The sequence below is a fragment of the Hyaena hyaena genome, unplaced genomic scaffold (assembly GCF_003009895.1).
Source record: "Hyaena hyaena isolate Hyena2069 unplaced genomic scaffold, ASM300989v1 scaffold_725, whole genome shotgun sequence".
NCBI lineage: Eukaryota > Metazoa > Chordata > Mammalia > Carnivora > Hyaenidae > Hyaena > Hyaena hyaena.
This window is the reverse complement of record NW_024081355.1, coordinates 934,959-947,313: the sequence shown is the minus strand read 5'-3', so window position 1 is coordinate 947,313 and position 12,355 is coordinate 934,959.

The window sequence follows — 12,355 nt, the reverse complement described above, 5'->3', positions numbered from 1 at the left end:
TTTACTACTGTTAAGGTAGGGACGGAGATGGGAGGCAATTAGGTGTGGCAACATGAGGGATTCTTGTGATGTCCTTTATCTTGACTGTATCAATGTCAGTATCTTGATTGTAACATTGAACTATAGTTTCCCAAAATATTGGGGAACCAGTGGCAGAAACTGGGCAGAGGGTACATGGGATCTCTCTGTATTATTTCTTACACTTGCAATGTATAATTATCTCAAAAGAAAAGGTTTATGTTTAACAACTATAGAGTTTCAGTTTTGCAAGACACAAAGTTCTGGTGACTTAGCTGCAGCGTGAATGTACTTAACACCACTGAACTGTACACTTAAAAATGGTTAAGATAGTAAATTTTATATTGGGTGTATTTCACCACAATGAAAAATATTATAAAGGAACAAAAAAGTTTACTTTAAAAAAAGTAGAATAGGGGCACCTGGGTGGCTTAGCCGGTTGAGCATCCGACTTTCGCTTGGGTCATGATCTCACGGTTCGTGGGTTCGAGCCCCGCGTCGGGCTCTGTGCTGACTGCCAGCTCAGAGCCTGGAGCCTATTTCAGAGTCTGTGTCTCCCTCTCTCTGACCCTCCCCTGCTCACGCTGTCTCTCTCTCTCTCTCTCTCCTAGAAATAAATAAAAACATTAAAAAATTAAAAAAAAAAGTAGAATAATTTTACAAATAAAAACTGGAATTGAGTGGGACGAAGTAAAATTAATTCCAGCAGAGGGAGCGAAGAAACGTTGGGAACACTGCCCACACCAGGAGAGAGGCCAGCATTAGAACTCATAGCTCCTCTCCAAATTATCTGAGATTCTCTTATACTTGGAGTTTTAAGATCCGTATGAGCTTCTGAGGCGCCTGGGTGGCCCAGTTGGTTAAGCATCTGACTTCAGCTCAGGTCATGATCTTGTGGTCCGTGAATTTGAGCCCCACATCGGGCTCTGTGCTGACAGCTCAGAGCCTTGAGCCTGTTTCAGATCCTGTGTCTCTCTCTCTCTCTGCCCCTCCCCTGCTCATGCTCTGTCTCTCAAAAATAAATAAACGTTGGGGCGCCTGGGTGGCTTAGTCGGTTAAGCGTCCGACTTTCGCTTAGGTCATGATCTCGCGGTTTGTGGGTTCGGGCCCCAAGTCGGGCTCTGTGCTGACTGCCAGCTCAGAGCCTGGAGCCTGTTTCAGTCTGTGACTCCTTCTCTCTCTAACCCTCCCCTGATCACGCTGTCTCTCTCTCCTAGAAATAAATAAAAACCTTACAATTTTTTAAAATAAAAATAAATAAACGTTAAATTTTTTTAAGAGTTAAAAAAAAAGATCCATATGAACTCCTAACCCTTTATGACATCAGATTTTCCCACATAATGCCAGATGGCATCAATCTCAACTCTTCCTATTGTCCACAGAAATTCTTGTCTGGATGGACTTTCTTGTCTTCACCATCCTTTTACACTGGTGGTTCTCAACTTTAGCCACACATGAAATTACACAGGGGGTATTAACAACAATAAAAATTCCCGGTGGTTGTGTTCCACCTTGAGAAATTCTGACTCAGTTGGTCTGGAGTATAGTTTGAGCATCAGTACTTTTTAAATACTTATTCATTTTTGAGAGACCGAGGGGTACTGGGGGGGGGGGCAGAGAGCGAGGGAGACAGTCTGTAGCAGGCTCCAGGCTCTGAGACGTTAGCACAGAGCCCTATGCGGGGCTCGAACTCACAACTCCAAGATCATGACCTGAACTCAAGTCCACCACTTAACCGACTGAGCCACCCAGGCGGCCCCTAAGCATCAGGATCTGTTAACTCCTCTCCAGATGATAATATGCAGCCAAAGTTAAAAGCTGCTGCTTCAGGCACCGGATGGTACTTTTTTCCATTAAGCATTATATTTATCTTGTATTAAACTGTTATTTTTCATTTGTGTATATTTGTCCCCACAGGAAGACTGTAATCCCCTAGAAGGCCTTAGTTCTAACAAATATTTCCAGCGAATTTTAGGTGCTCAATCAACACTCAAAGAAGTCTCAACTAGCTAAGAATGTTCCTTGGCTTGGCCCCAGGATCCAAGTGAATTTGGCTTAATGAATACAGTCCAGATCTGAGACAGAACAAAGGAAGGAGATGAAATCTAACATTTGGTGAGAATGACAGACATTATTTCTGATATAGCAGTGGCGAAGGTCCAGGCCTAAACAACTGAGAAACCTTTGCCTAATTAGCAGGAAATGGGGACAAAACAAAATACAAGGCCTCAGTCCTCACCCCTAATTACTATATGTTTCTCATGATAAATCACCTACCAGTTCTATTTGTTTTATTGTGGTAGGAACCCCTCCCTAAGGAGAGAGAAAAAAATGAAGGAGAGAGAAGACTTCAAGGTCACCTACATCCCCCAGGTGCCTACACCCCCCATGGCCTTGTAAGCTGAGACAACTTAATCAGACTGCATGTTTATGTGTGTTACCATATATGGGAGACAAAGAAATAGAAAATGTATAAAAAAACTATGCCATGTGAAGTGGGCCGCTCAGTTCTTTGGGTACAAACCCAACTGAGTGGTGCCGGCACAGATAAAGCTGCTTCCTGGAAAGAAAAGCCTCGGTGTCACGACTCTCTGTGCAAGAATCCTGCAACATTATCTGCAGCACCTTAATAAGAATATTCAGAGCTCTTCAGAAGATGGAGGAGCCTATGTGTGCTGGAGTCCAGGAGTCAATCAGAGACACCCAAAGTCCTTCTGAGGAACATTCTAGCAGCGTGTCGCCACTGGATAACTAAAACCCCAGCAAGGAGACCTTAAGGGGTAGTAATTCACAGACAGGAAGCTCACGTAGTATCTCATGGACTCTGATAATTTGTAATCATCAACTTTAGCCACACATGAAATCCAAGAGGCCTAAAATGCCTGACTCAGGAGGAGATATCCTGATGTGTAACTTAACAGTGTAAATGTCTCCTGTGCTCATTCAGCTTCCAAGTTCTGCTCAAATGAGGGGACAGGGTGAAGAGCCCGAAATTAAGTCCTCCCTTGAGAGCAACCTCGGGCTGCACGTAGCCCAGTTCCAGGAAAAGCTTCAGCTGAAGCCACCCTCAGGACCTCCCTCGGATCAGCCAGTCAAAAGAAATGTGTAACATTCCTGTGGTCTGAGTCAGGGCTGGGAACTGCAGGTAGTTCTCTGTACAAACTAGCCAATCGCTCACTGCTTGCCTAAACCCCAGGTAGGCCCTTTGAGCTCACCTTATAATCGGTCATTTTCAAAGGATTCTCAAAGGTCATGATTGGGTCCCGCCAAAAGTAACGGACGCCTCACGGATACTGAATAGTCAAAACTATAACCATGGGTGTTGTACAATTATGATTGGTGCTTATGTGATGATGCAAAACGTACAACGTGTGCACTGTAACACCCCCGTGCCTCACACCATAAAAACCCTGCTCCAGGGTTCTCCTTGCTGCCTCAGCGCCGGTAGGTGAGTGAGCCCCTGCTCGAGCTTGTAATAAAGACCCTTATGTACTTGCATCCGAGTCGGCTCCTTAGGAGTCTCAGGGGACTCACGATTCAGGCACAAGGGAAGTGATGTAATTATATATAAGGACTTTAGCACCAAAAGAAATACCTTAAAAGCATATAATCCGTTGCTTTTACAGAACTCATTTTTCCTTTAAAAAAATTTTTTTATATCTTTATTTTATTTTGAGAGACAGAGATAGAAAACGAGCGGGGGAGGGGCAGAGAGAGAGGGGAAGATACGGAATCAGAATCCCAAGCTGCTCCAGGCTCTGAGCTGTCAGCACAGAGCCCAGCGCGGGGCTCAAACCCACGGACTGTGAGATCATGACCTGAGCTGAAGTCGGAGCTCAACCGACTGAGCCCCCCAGGCACCCCAGAAGCTTTTTTCCTGATGAACGCCTTCCCGGCATCCCCAAATGTAAATTGGGATTTTTAGGACTACGGTGTAGGAAATCCTTAGAGCTTTGAGAGCGCGGGTTTGAAATCCACAACCTACAGGTGATGGGGCTGAGGTCTGGGTTTGTGTGGCCCTGTCTTGGGAGGCTCCCGAGAGGAGCCAGGTATGTGAATTAAAAGGAATCAACAATCTCTTTTATATGAGAGAGTGAAGGTCACGTCCTTGAGCTCCACAAAAATAAACTGTTTCGATCTAAAGCAAGGATGGTCCATACGGTGAAAAGACTTCTGCTGAGCCAGCTGAGGTCATGGCCATGGTCATGATCATGCTGGGGATTGAGACTATCTAGAAGGATTCTTCTATCGGAATGGTATCACCTTTGGGATGGGGGTGAGGCTCTGGAAATTTGTAGGGGTAGTTGAACATTTTACATTGATTGGGGATGCAAATGGCACTTAGCAGGGGAGGGGGAGACAAGAATGCTAACTGCCCTGTACTGGGTGGGACAGTTCCACAAAACAAAGAATTGTCTCACAATGACAATAGGGCCCCCCACTGAGAAACGCTGAAGGCAAGGAAGCCAAAAAGATCTGGGTTACTTTACACTGAGATCCCAGGACATACGTTATTATGTTCTGCCACACAGCTGAACCCTAATCTTTCTCATCACATTTCAAAATTAAAAAAAAAATTTATTCTTGAGAGAGAGAGTTAGCAAATGGGGGGAGAGGTAGAGAGAGAAGAGACAGAGAATCCCAAGCAGGCTCAGTGCTGTCCGTGCAGAGAGCCCGATGTGGGGCCAGATCCCATGAGCTCATGAACTGTGACGTCATGACCTGAGCTGAAATCAAGGGAGGGGTGTTTAACCGACCGAACCAGCCAGGTGCCCCTCTCTCATTACTTTCACCCTCCATTCTACCCTTACCAGTTACTCACCTCCACCCTCACAATCGAGAATAATCCATTTTTTTCAGATGCTAGAAGGGAGGCCAGGAGCCATGGGTGGCTGGCTCCATAAACATCAAGACCATGGTAACAAAGAACGTCTTTTTTTTTTTTTTCCTTTCTCCCCTGAGAGAGAGAGAGAGAGAGAGAGAGAGACAGCGTGAGCAGGGGAGGGTCAGAGAGAGAAGAGAGGGAGACACAGAATCTGAAATAGGTTCCAGGCTCTCAGCTGGCTGTCAGCACAGAGCCCGACGCCAGGCTCGAACCCATGAACTGTGAGATCATGACCTGAGCCGAAGTCGGACGCTTAACGGACTGAGCCACCCAGGCTCCCCAAGAACGTCTTTTTAATAATGTGCCTAATTCTTCACCTGAAGATAAGGAAGCATAAAGCATAAAAACACTTTCTGGTGACAGAATTCAGTTCTTATCCAAATATAATCCCCTCTGCAAGACTTCAAGATGGAAAAGGATATAAACCAAAGAAACCAAACTAAGTCTGTAAGGGCATATACTGTATTGGGTAAGTCTTCAACAGCTCAGGTATTCTTCAGAACTACTTGATGGCCAGGACAGAATTGCTCCAAGGCCACCATGAAACACTCTTATGTCAGAAGAGCATGATTGATTTGCCTCTGGTTCTGTTACTGTTTTGAGCTGGGTACTGACCGCCTTACTCAACTGCCTACCTTGCTCTCACCACTGTCCACAGGAAAAGGTTAGCTCCTTGGTGGTCTGGTGGCCAGCCTTCAGTGCTGTCACAGTAAAGAGGAGTCACGTCTGTCCCAGCCCTCTAGGAGGAGGCATATGCCCTCCCCCCCCCAAATTGTAGTTAAAATGTCAAAGCACACGTTTGAGCATTTTCTGAGGCTTCTCTCATTAGATTTTCAAAAGGACTTGGTGATCCCCTCAAAGTAAGATCCACCAATTTATAAACTCTCAGTCCCAAATAATCCCAGCCTTGCCAACATTCCAATAAACTCCTCTCAAAGAAACCTATCGTCTGCTGCCTCAGTCTGCAGTCTCTGATTTTAGAAGCATTTTATTTTTGGAGCTCTGTTCTTAATGCAGGGGAACATAAGTGCTGCTTTCACCTTTCCAGGAATCAATGAAAACACCAAATGTGTAGATAACGGTGGTACAAAGTAAGGAATCTGTCTTTATATAATAGTTCCAAATGAGTACCATGATAGAATTCTGAGCTATGAAAAATGAATGCCTTTTTATTTAACTTAAATTTAAATCCACGCTTCCAAAAATATTTGATTTGCTTTTATTTATTTATTTTTAAATGTTTTTTATTATTTATTTCTAGGAGAGAGAGAAAGAGAGAGACAGCATGAGCAGGGGAGGGTCAGAGAGAGAGGGAGTCACAGACTGAAACAGGCTCCAGGCTCTGAGCTGGCAGTCAGCACAGAGCCCGACTTGGGGCCTGAACCCACAAACCGCAAGATCATGACCTAAGCGAAAGTTGGACGCTTAACCGACTAAACCACCCAGGCGCCCCGATTTGCTTTTATTTTGACCTTAGTTTATCCAAAAGAGATTTAAAGAGACTTGAAAAAAGGTAAAGAACGCCTCACATGTAACCGAAAACAAATAAAACAAACATAAAAATAGAAAATTCAAAAGCTATACAAAACATAAAATATATAACAAAACAAATTTATATAAATACTACGAGCATTATATTTTCCTCTGAACTTCTAAACAGTTAAAACAAAAAGAGAAAGAAAATGAGTTATATAATGCTCATTGCCTCTTAAAAGGAAACATAAAAAAAAACAAGCTGCCAAAAAAGGCAAACTTTTCCTCTACAGTGAACTTATCAAGTAGGCCCTTATGCTATAACTGAATACCTAGTGACCATCCCTGAGTTTCTCTGAAATGAATTTTGAAAAAGTATCTTGTTATTTAAAAAAAAAAAAAAAAAAAATCTTGTTTCCTTGTTGTTTCTTTCATTTGACACAAAATAAAAGAGGCTATCAAATGATTATCTTCTATGTTTTCAGCATACTGCTACAAGTGAAGGGTTTAGTGATGTCCTTCCAATGTGTTTAAACACACCAGAATTTTGTTTAATCCCTTAGGGTATATAAAAGCCGGATGCCAGCTTCTCTCTCTTTTTACCACTCATTCTCTTAGCCCGCACTGGACTTTGATGAAGATCTAAGACTGTTTTCTTTGGTTTACTATTTTTTTTTTAATTTTTAATGTTTGTTTATTTTTCATTTTAAAAAGTTTCTTATAGTTTATTCATTTTTGAGACAGAGAGAAAGAGAGCATGAGTGGGGGGGGTGCAGAGAGAGAGACACAGAATCTGAAGCAGGCTCCAGGCTCTGAGCTGTCAGCACAGAGCCCGATGTAGGGCTCGAACCCACAAACTGTGAGATCATGACCTGAGCCAAAGCCAGACGCTCAATGGACTGAGCCACCCAGGTGCCCTAGTGTTTGTTTATTTTTGAGAGGGAGAGGGAGACCGATCCTGAGCCGAGGAGAGGCAGAGGAGGAGGGAGACAGAATCTGAAACAGGCTCCAGGCTTTGAGCTGTCAGCACAGAGTCCGATGCGGGGCTCGAACTCACAGATCATGAGACCATGGCCTGAGCCGAAGTCAGACACTTGACCGACTGAGCCACCCAGGTGCCCCTTCTCCTTTATTTTAAAGCCCACAGAACAGCCTCTTGTTGTGTGTCTCTGGTCATTTAACCTTGTCTGTGCTCTCAAAGGCTGCTCACCTCTTGGCCACAGGTGGGGTTTTTCATTCTAGTACAAAGAATATGCAAATTAGTAGCGGTTAGCCCACTAGTTCTACTACCTTTCTGGTTGCAGTTTCTTTACAGCTTGGTAACACAGAAGAATCCTGCAATGCACAGTTGCATATTAATTAAAGCATATAATTAGATAGCCAGTTAATGAAATGTCTCTGCATCTGGACAATATTCAATCCAAAATTGGCCCTCACTCTGCTAAAGTGTAGTTCGGAATTATCCAGCAGAAGCCCAACCATTACCAACTGAATACTCTCTCTCTCTCTCTCAATGGGCTCACAGATAATTTCTGACTTTAAAGTTTTATTATGGAAAATTTCAAACATTTACAAAACGAAAGAGGCTAGGATAGTGTATCTGAGTATCCGCCACCCAGTTTGAAGAATTATCAATTCAAGTTTCAATCTCGTTTTATCATTTCTCATCATTCATCTGCAAACATTTCAAGATGTATCCATAAAAGAGAAGCACTTGCTTTTTTCACATCCCACTTACCACACAGACGGCTTTATACATCATCAAGTATACATCAGCATTCAAGTTCATTAGCATTGGAATTTCCCCAACCGTGTCGCATAATTTTTGTTTGTTTTCTTGAATTAGAATCCAATAAAATCTATCCTCAGAAACTGCGTGACGTCTCTTGGGTCTCTTTTAATGTGTAAGTTCTCTCTCCAATTTTCTTTTTCTTTCTTCTTTTTCAATTTGTTAGAGAGACAAAGTCATTTGTTTTGCAGTGTATTCCCACAATCTGGATTTGCGCCTCCGAGGTATCATTTGGTATCACCTGTACTTCCTGTAAATTAGTAGGTATCCCTACACTAGATCAGATCCAGACTGAAAGGGCATTTTTTTTTTTTTTTGCAAGAATAGGTGGCGTTTTGAACTCCACCCATGCTCTGGAGAACATAATGTTTCTCTCCTTTCATGCCGAATTGTTGATCTTTGCCTACATACATTAATTCTAAGTGGTGGTTTTCTAATTATGCCCTTCCTTCTTCATTTATTTGCTGGAAAACTTCTATAAAGAGAAATTCCCCACTCATCTAGAATTTCCACAGGAAAAACAGGATAAATGCTTGATTCTTTCCAGTTACTAGCAGTTTTCAAAATAATGAGTTGATCCCCTACCATTCTCCAATGAGTTTGTGTTTTCATTTTTATTTTTTAAAAAATTTTTAAATAGTTTATCATCAAGTTGGCTTCCATATAACACCCGGTGCTCATCCCCACAAGTGCCCTCCTCCATGCCCATCATCCCCCTCCCCCTCTCCCCCACCCCATCTGCCCTCAGTTTGTTCTCAAGAGTTTGTGTTTTTAAATATCATTGGGAACTCACAGATTTAAACATATTTGATACAAATGTGATAGTTGAACATGTCAAATACGCAGATAGTATCCATTTTGATACTCAAATTGTCCCGTCTTTGGCCAGTGGCACCTATTCTAGTTGCTTCTGAGTCCTTTTGATACAATCCTAGTAGTTTTTGAAGGTTTCCTTGCTTATCTTGGACAATTCCTGACCCACACCTGAAGTCATCCATTTCTCTGACGAGCTCCTGTCGGTGGGAAATGGTGTTCCAAAGGCTCAGTTTGAACGTAGGGGTGTCATTGCCACTGGGTTATTGTTGCTAGGCCTTTTCGCCATGAAGCTAGGAAATGTTTTAGGATAAAATATGCCTTAAGTTCACAGTTGTATTTCCAATTTAAATTCAGAACTACAGAATTTTTATTTAACTTCATCACTGATAAATCTGTATCTCTTTCTTCTACACCAAGACTCCTGGATTCACAAAGACAGTGGTATTAATACCCATTTGTTTTATTACACACACACACACACACGCACACACACACACACGTGAAGGTTGCAGAATAACAGCACGAACACTAACAGTATCACTACTTGAAAATATTTTTGCATTTCTTTTTGTCCTTAGAGTAGATCCCACTTGCGGTTCCGCAGTCAAATTATGGTGTTTTTTTGTTTTTTTTTTTTTTTTTCCATTTTCGAGAGACAGAGAACAGAGCATGAGCTGGGGAGGGGCAGAGAGAGGGAGACAGAATCCAAAGCAGGCTCCAGGCTCTGAGCTGTCAGTACAGAGCCCGACGCAGGGCTCGAACTCACTGACCGTAAGATCATGACCTGAGCTCAAGTCCATGCTTAACCAACTGAGCCACCCAGGTGCCCCAGATTATTGTGTTTTAAAATCACTTGAATAGTTTGGTTGGGGGCTATTGACATTTTTGTAACTAAAACCTTGGGCTAGGACTCATGTGGTTGAGAGAAATCTGAATTTTTCAGAAATAAATGCATAGGGGCATCCAGGTGGCTCAGTCGGTTAAGCATCAGACTCTTCTTTTTCTTTTTAATGTTTTATTTATTTCTGAGAGAGAGACAGCATGAGCAGGGGAGGGTCAGAGAGAGAGGGAGACACAGAATCTGAAGCAGGCTCCAGGCTCTGAGCTGTCAGTACAGAGCCCGATGCGGGGCTCGAACCCACGAACCGTGAGATCATGACCTGAGCCACCCAGGCGTCCCAAGCATCAGACTCTGGTTTTTGGCTCAGGTCATGATCTCACAGTTTCATGAATTCAAGCCCCACATTAGACTCTGTGCTGGCCTTGTGGAGCCTGCTTGGAATTCTCTCTCCCTCTGCCCCTCCCCCACACATGCAGTCTCTGTCTCTCTCAAAAATAAATAAGTAGGGGTGCCTGGGTGGCTCAGTCAGTTAAGCTTCCGACTTTGGCTCAGGTCATAATCTCACGGTTCATGGGATCAAGCCCCAGGTCAGGCTCTGTGCTGACAGCTCAGAGCCTGGAGCCTGCTTCAGATTCTGTGTCTCCCTCTCTTTCTGCCTCTCCCCTGCTCACGTTCTCTCTCTCTTTCTCTCTCTATCAAAAATGAATTAAAAAGTTAAAAAAATAAATAAGTAAACTTGAAAAAATAATAAAAAATCTCTCAAAAATAAATAAATAAACTTAAAAAATAATAATAATGAAGAAATATCTGCATACTGTGTAGACCTCTAGCTTCTGAATTAGATGCAAAGCCAATTGATCAAATGCCTTAGTAGCACTATTTGGAATCAGCTTTTGTGTTCACTTCACCTGGCAAGTATAAGAGGTGGTGATCCCAGATGCCTATGGCTGCAAAAATACAACATGGCTAAATCCTTCCTTGCAATATCTTAAAAGGTCACAAGATTATGTTACTCCACCAAAGTATCTTTCGGCATCTCTTTGTCTCTCAGTTTATCTCTCCAAGTCCCCCTCCTCTGTGGATGAGTAATCCTCAAAAATTCTATCCGTATTCCTTCTTCACCTCTTTGCCTTTGTTAGCCCCCTCCCCTAACCACTCAGGAGCTTATATTTTGTGCGTGTATCAGTGAGATGGAGGGGGAAGGCATTGCTATATAAACTAAGGGAATGAAATGGAGGAGGTCAGGGGATAGACAGCTGCAAGGCTCTGAACCGGTGGACTGAAACAAACTCGTCCTAAGCAAAGCAACTCAGAGCTCACATTTCTTCTCTGGACAGCTGGCTTTTTTAGTTCTTCTGAAATACTCCACACAGATGGGGGAGGGGCTGAGAACGACCTCTGCTAGGGACCTTATTTAAAGTTGGCTACCTCCTAGATATGTTCTGTAGAAACCGAAGGCAATATTCAACATAGCAGAGATGAGGGTGGTGAAAGCAAGGTATGTAATATCCCACTCTAGTTTTTAAAGGCTGGGAACTCATTACTGAGAAGGCTGGAGGGCTGCCTGGAGTAGAGTCACATAACTTGCAAGTGGATATCTGACTTGCCTATGAGATTTCTCTCCCCCCTTCCCCACTTGGCACCCTATGTTCTATATTCTTTCTAATCCTTCTACTCTCCCCCCCCATACCCTACCCCCACTAACGTTCCTGGGATTTTGGACTTAACTATTTTTAAAACAGTCAACTCAGTAGCCACCTCCCTCCCCCGCTCAGCTGTCCAGTACTCTGGCCAACCATTTACTCCACCTTCCCCCCACACCAAACCTTCTCTGGTTCCCTGACCTCAGTGAGACTGCAGCCGGTCTGGGGACCTGGGGGAGACATGGAGAGAGAGACGGGGATCCCCTGGCCGGAGCTGACCGACAGAGTAGGCAGTCATGGCTGGAGAATTGGATATCAGAGTAATGTTTGACCCCTGGAAACAGTAAGTCGAAATGAAACTGCAATGCCTTTAATACGCTTTTGGAATGAAGTTAGACTTTCATAAAATTACGACACCTACTTGAATTTCTCTGGGCCAAAAGCTAGGATCTCTTTCATACCAAAGTGACTCGTCTCCATTTCTCCTCCTGTCTCATTTCTTTCTGGCTGATGGCCACTGGCCTCTTAGAGTTTAGTCTTCCATCTCTCCTCTGGCTCTTTTAGCTCTCTCCTTACCCTGTTGCCTCAGACTCTTGGTGAAGTTTGAGGAGTTTCCCATATCCCCTATTCTGTGGTTTTCTCACCAAGGCCAAATTTAGCCTCAGATGATTAGTCACTGATGGCTTTCCACCCTGCCTCTACTCAGCAGTGCCCTTCACACTGGCCTTCCAAGGCTGGGGGCTATTGCTTGTAAATGACTTATTCCCACACTGTAGTCTCACCTTCCTATTCTCCCTCCTGCATGACTCTTACCTCAGTCATACCCTCACCCCGAGAAAGGGGAGTTTGGCAAGAGAAATTCAGCCCCTCCCCAAAGCCCTGTCCTCAGC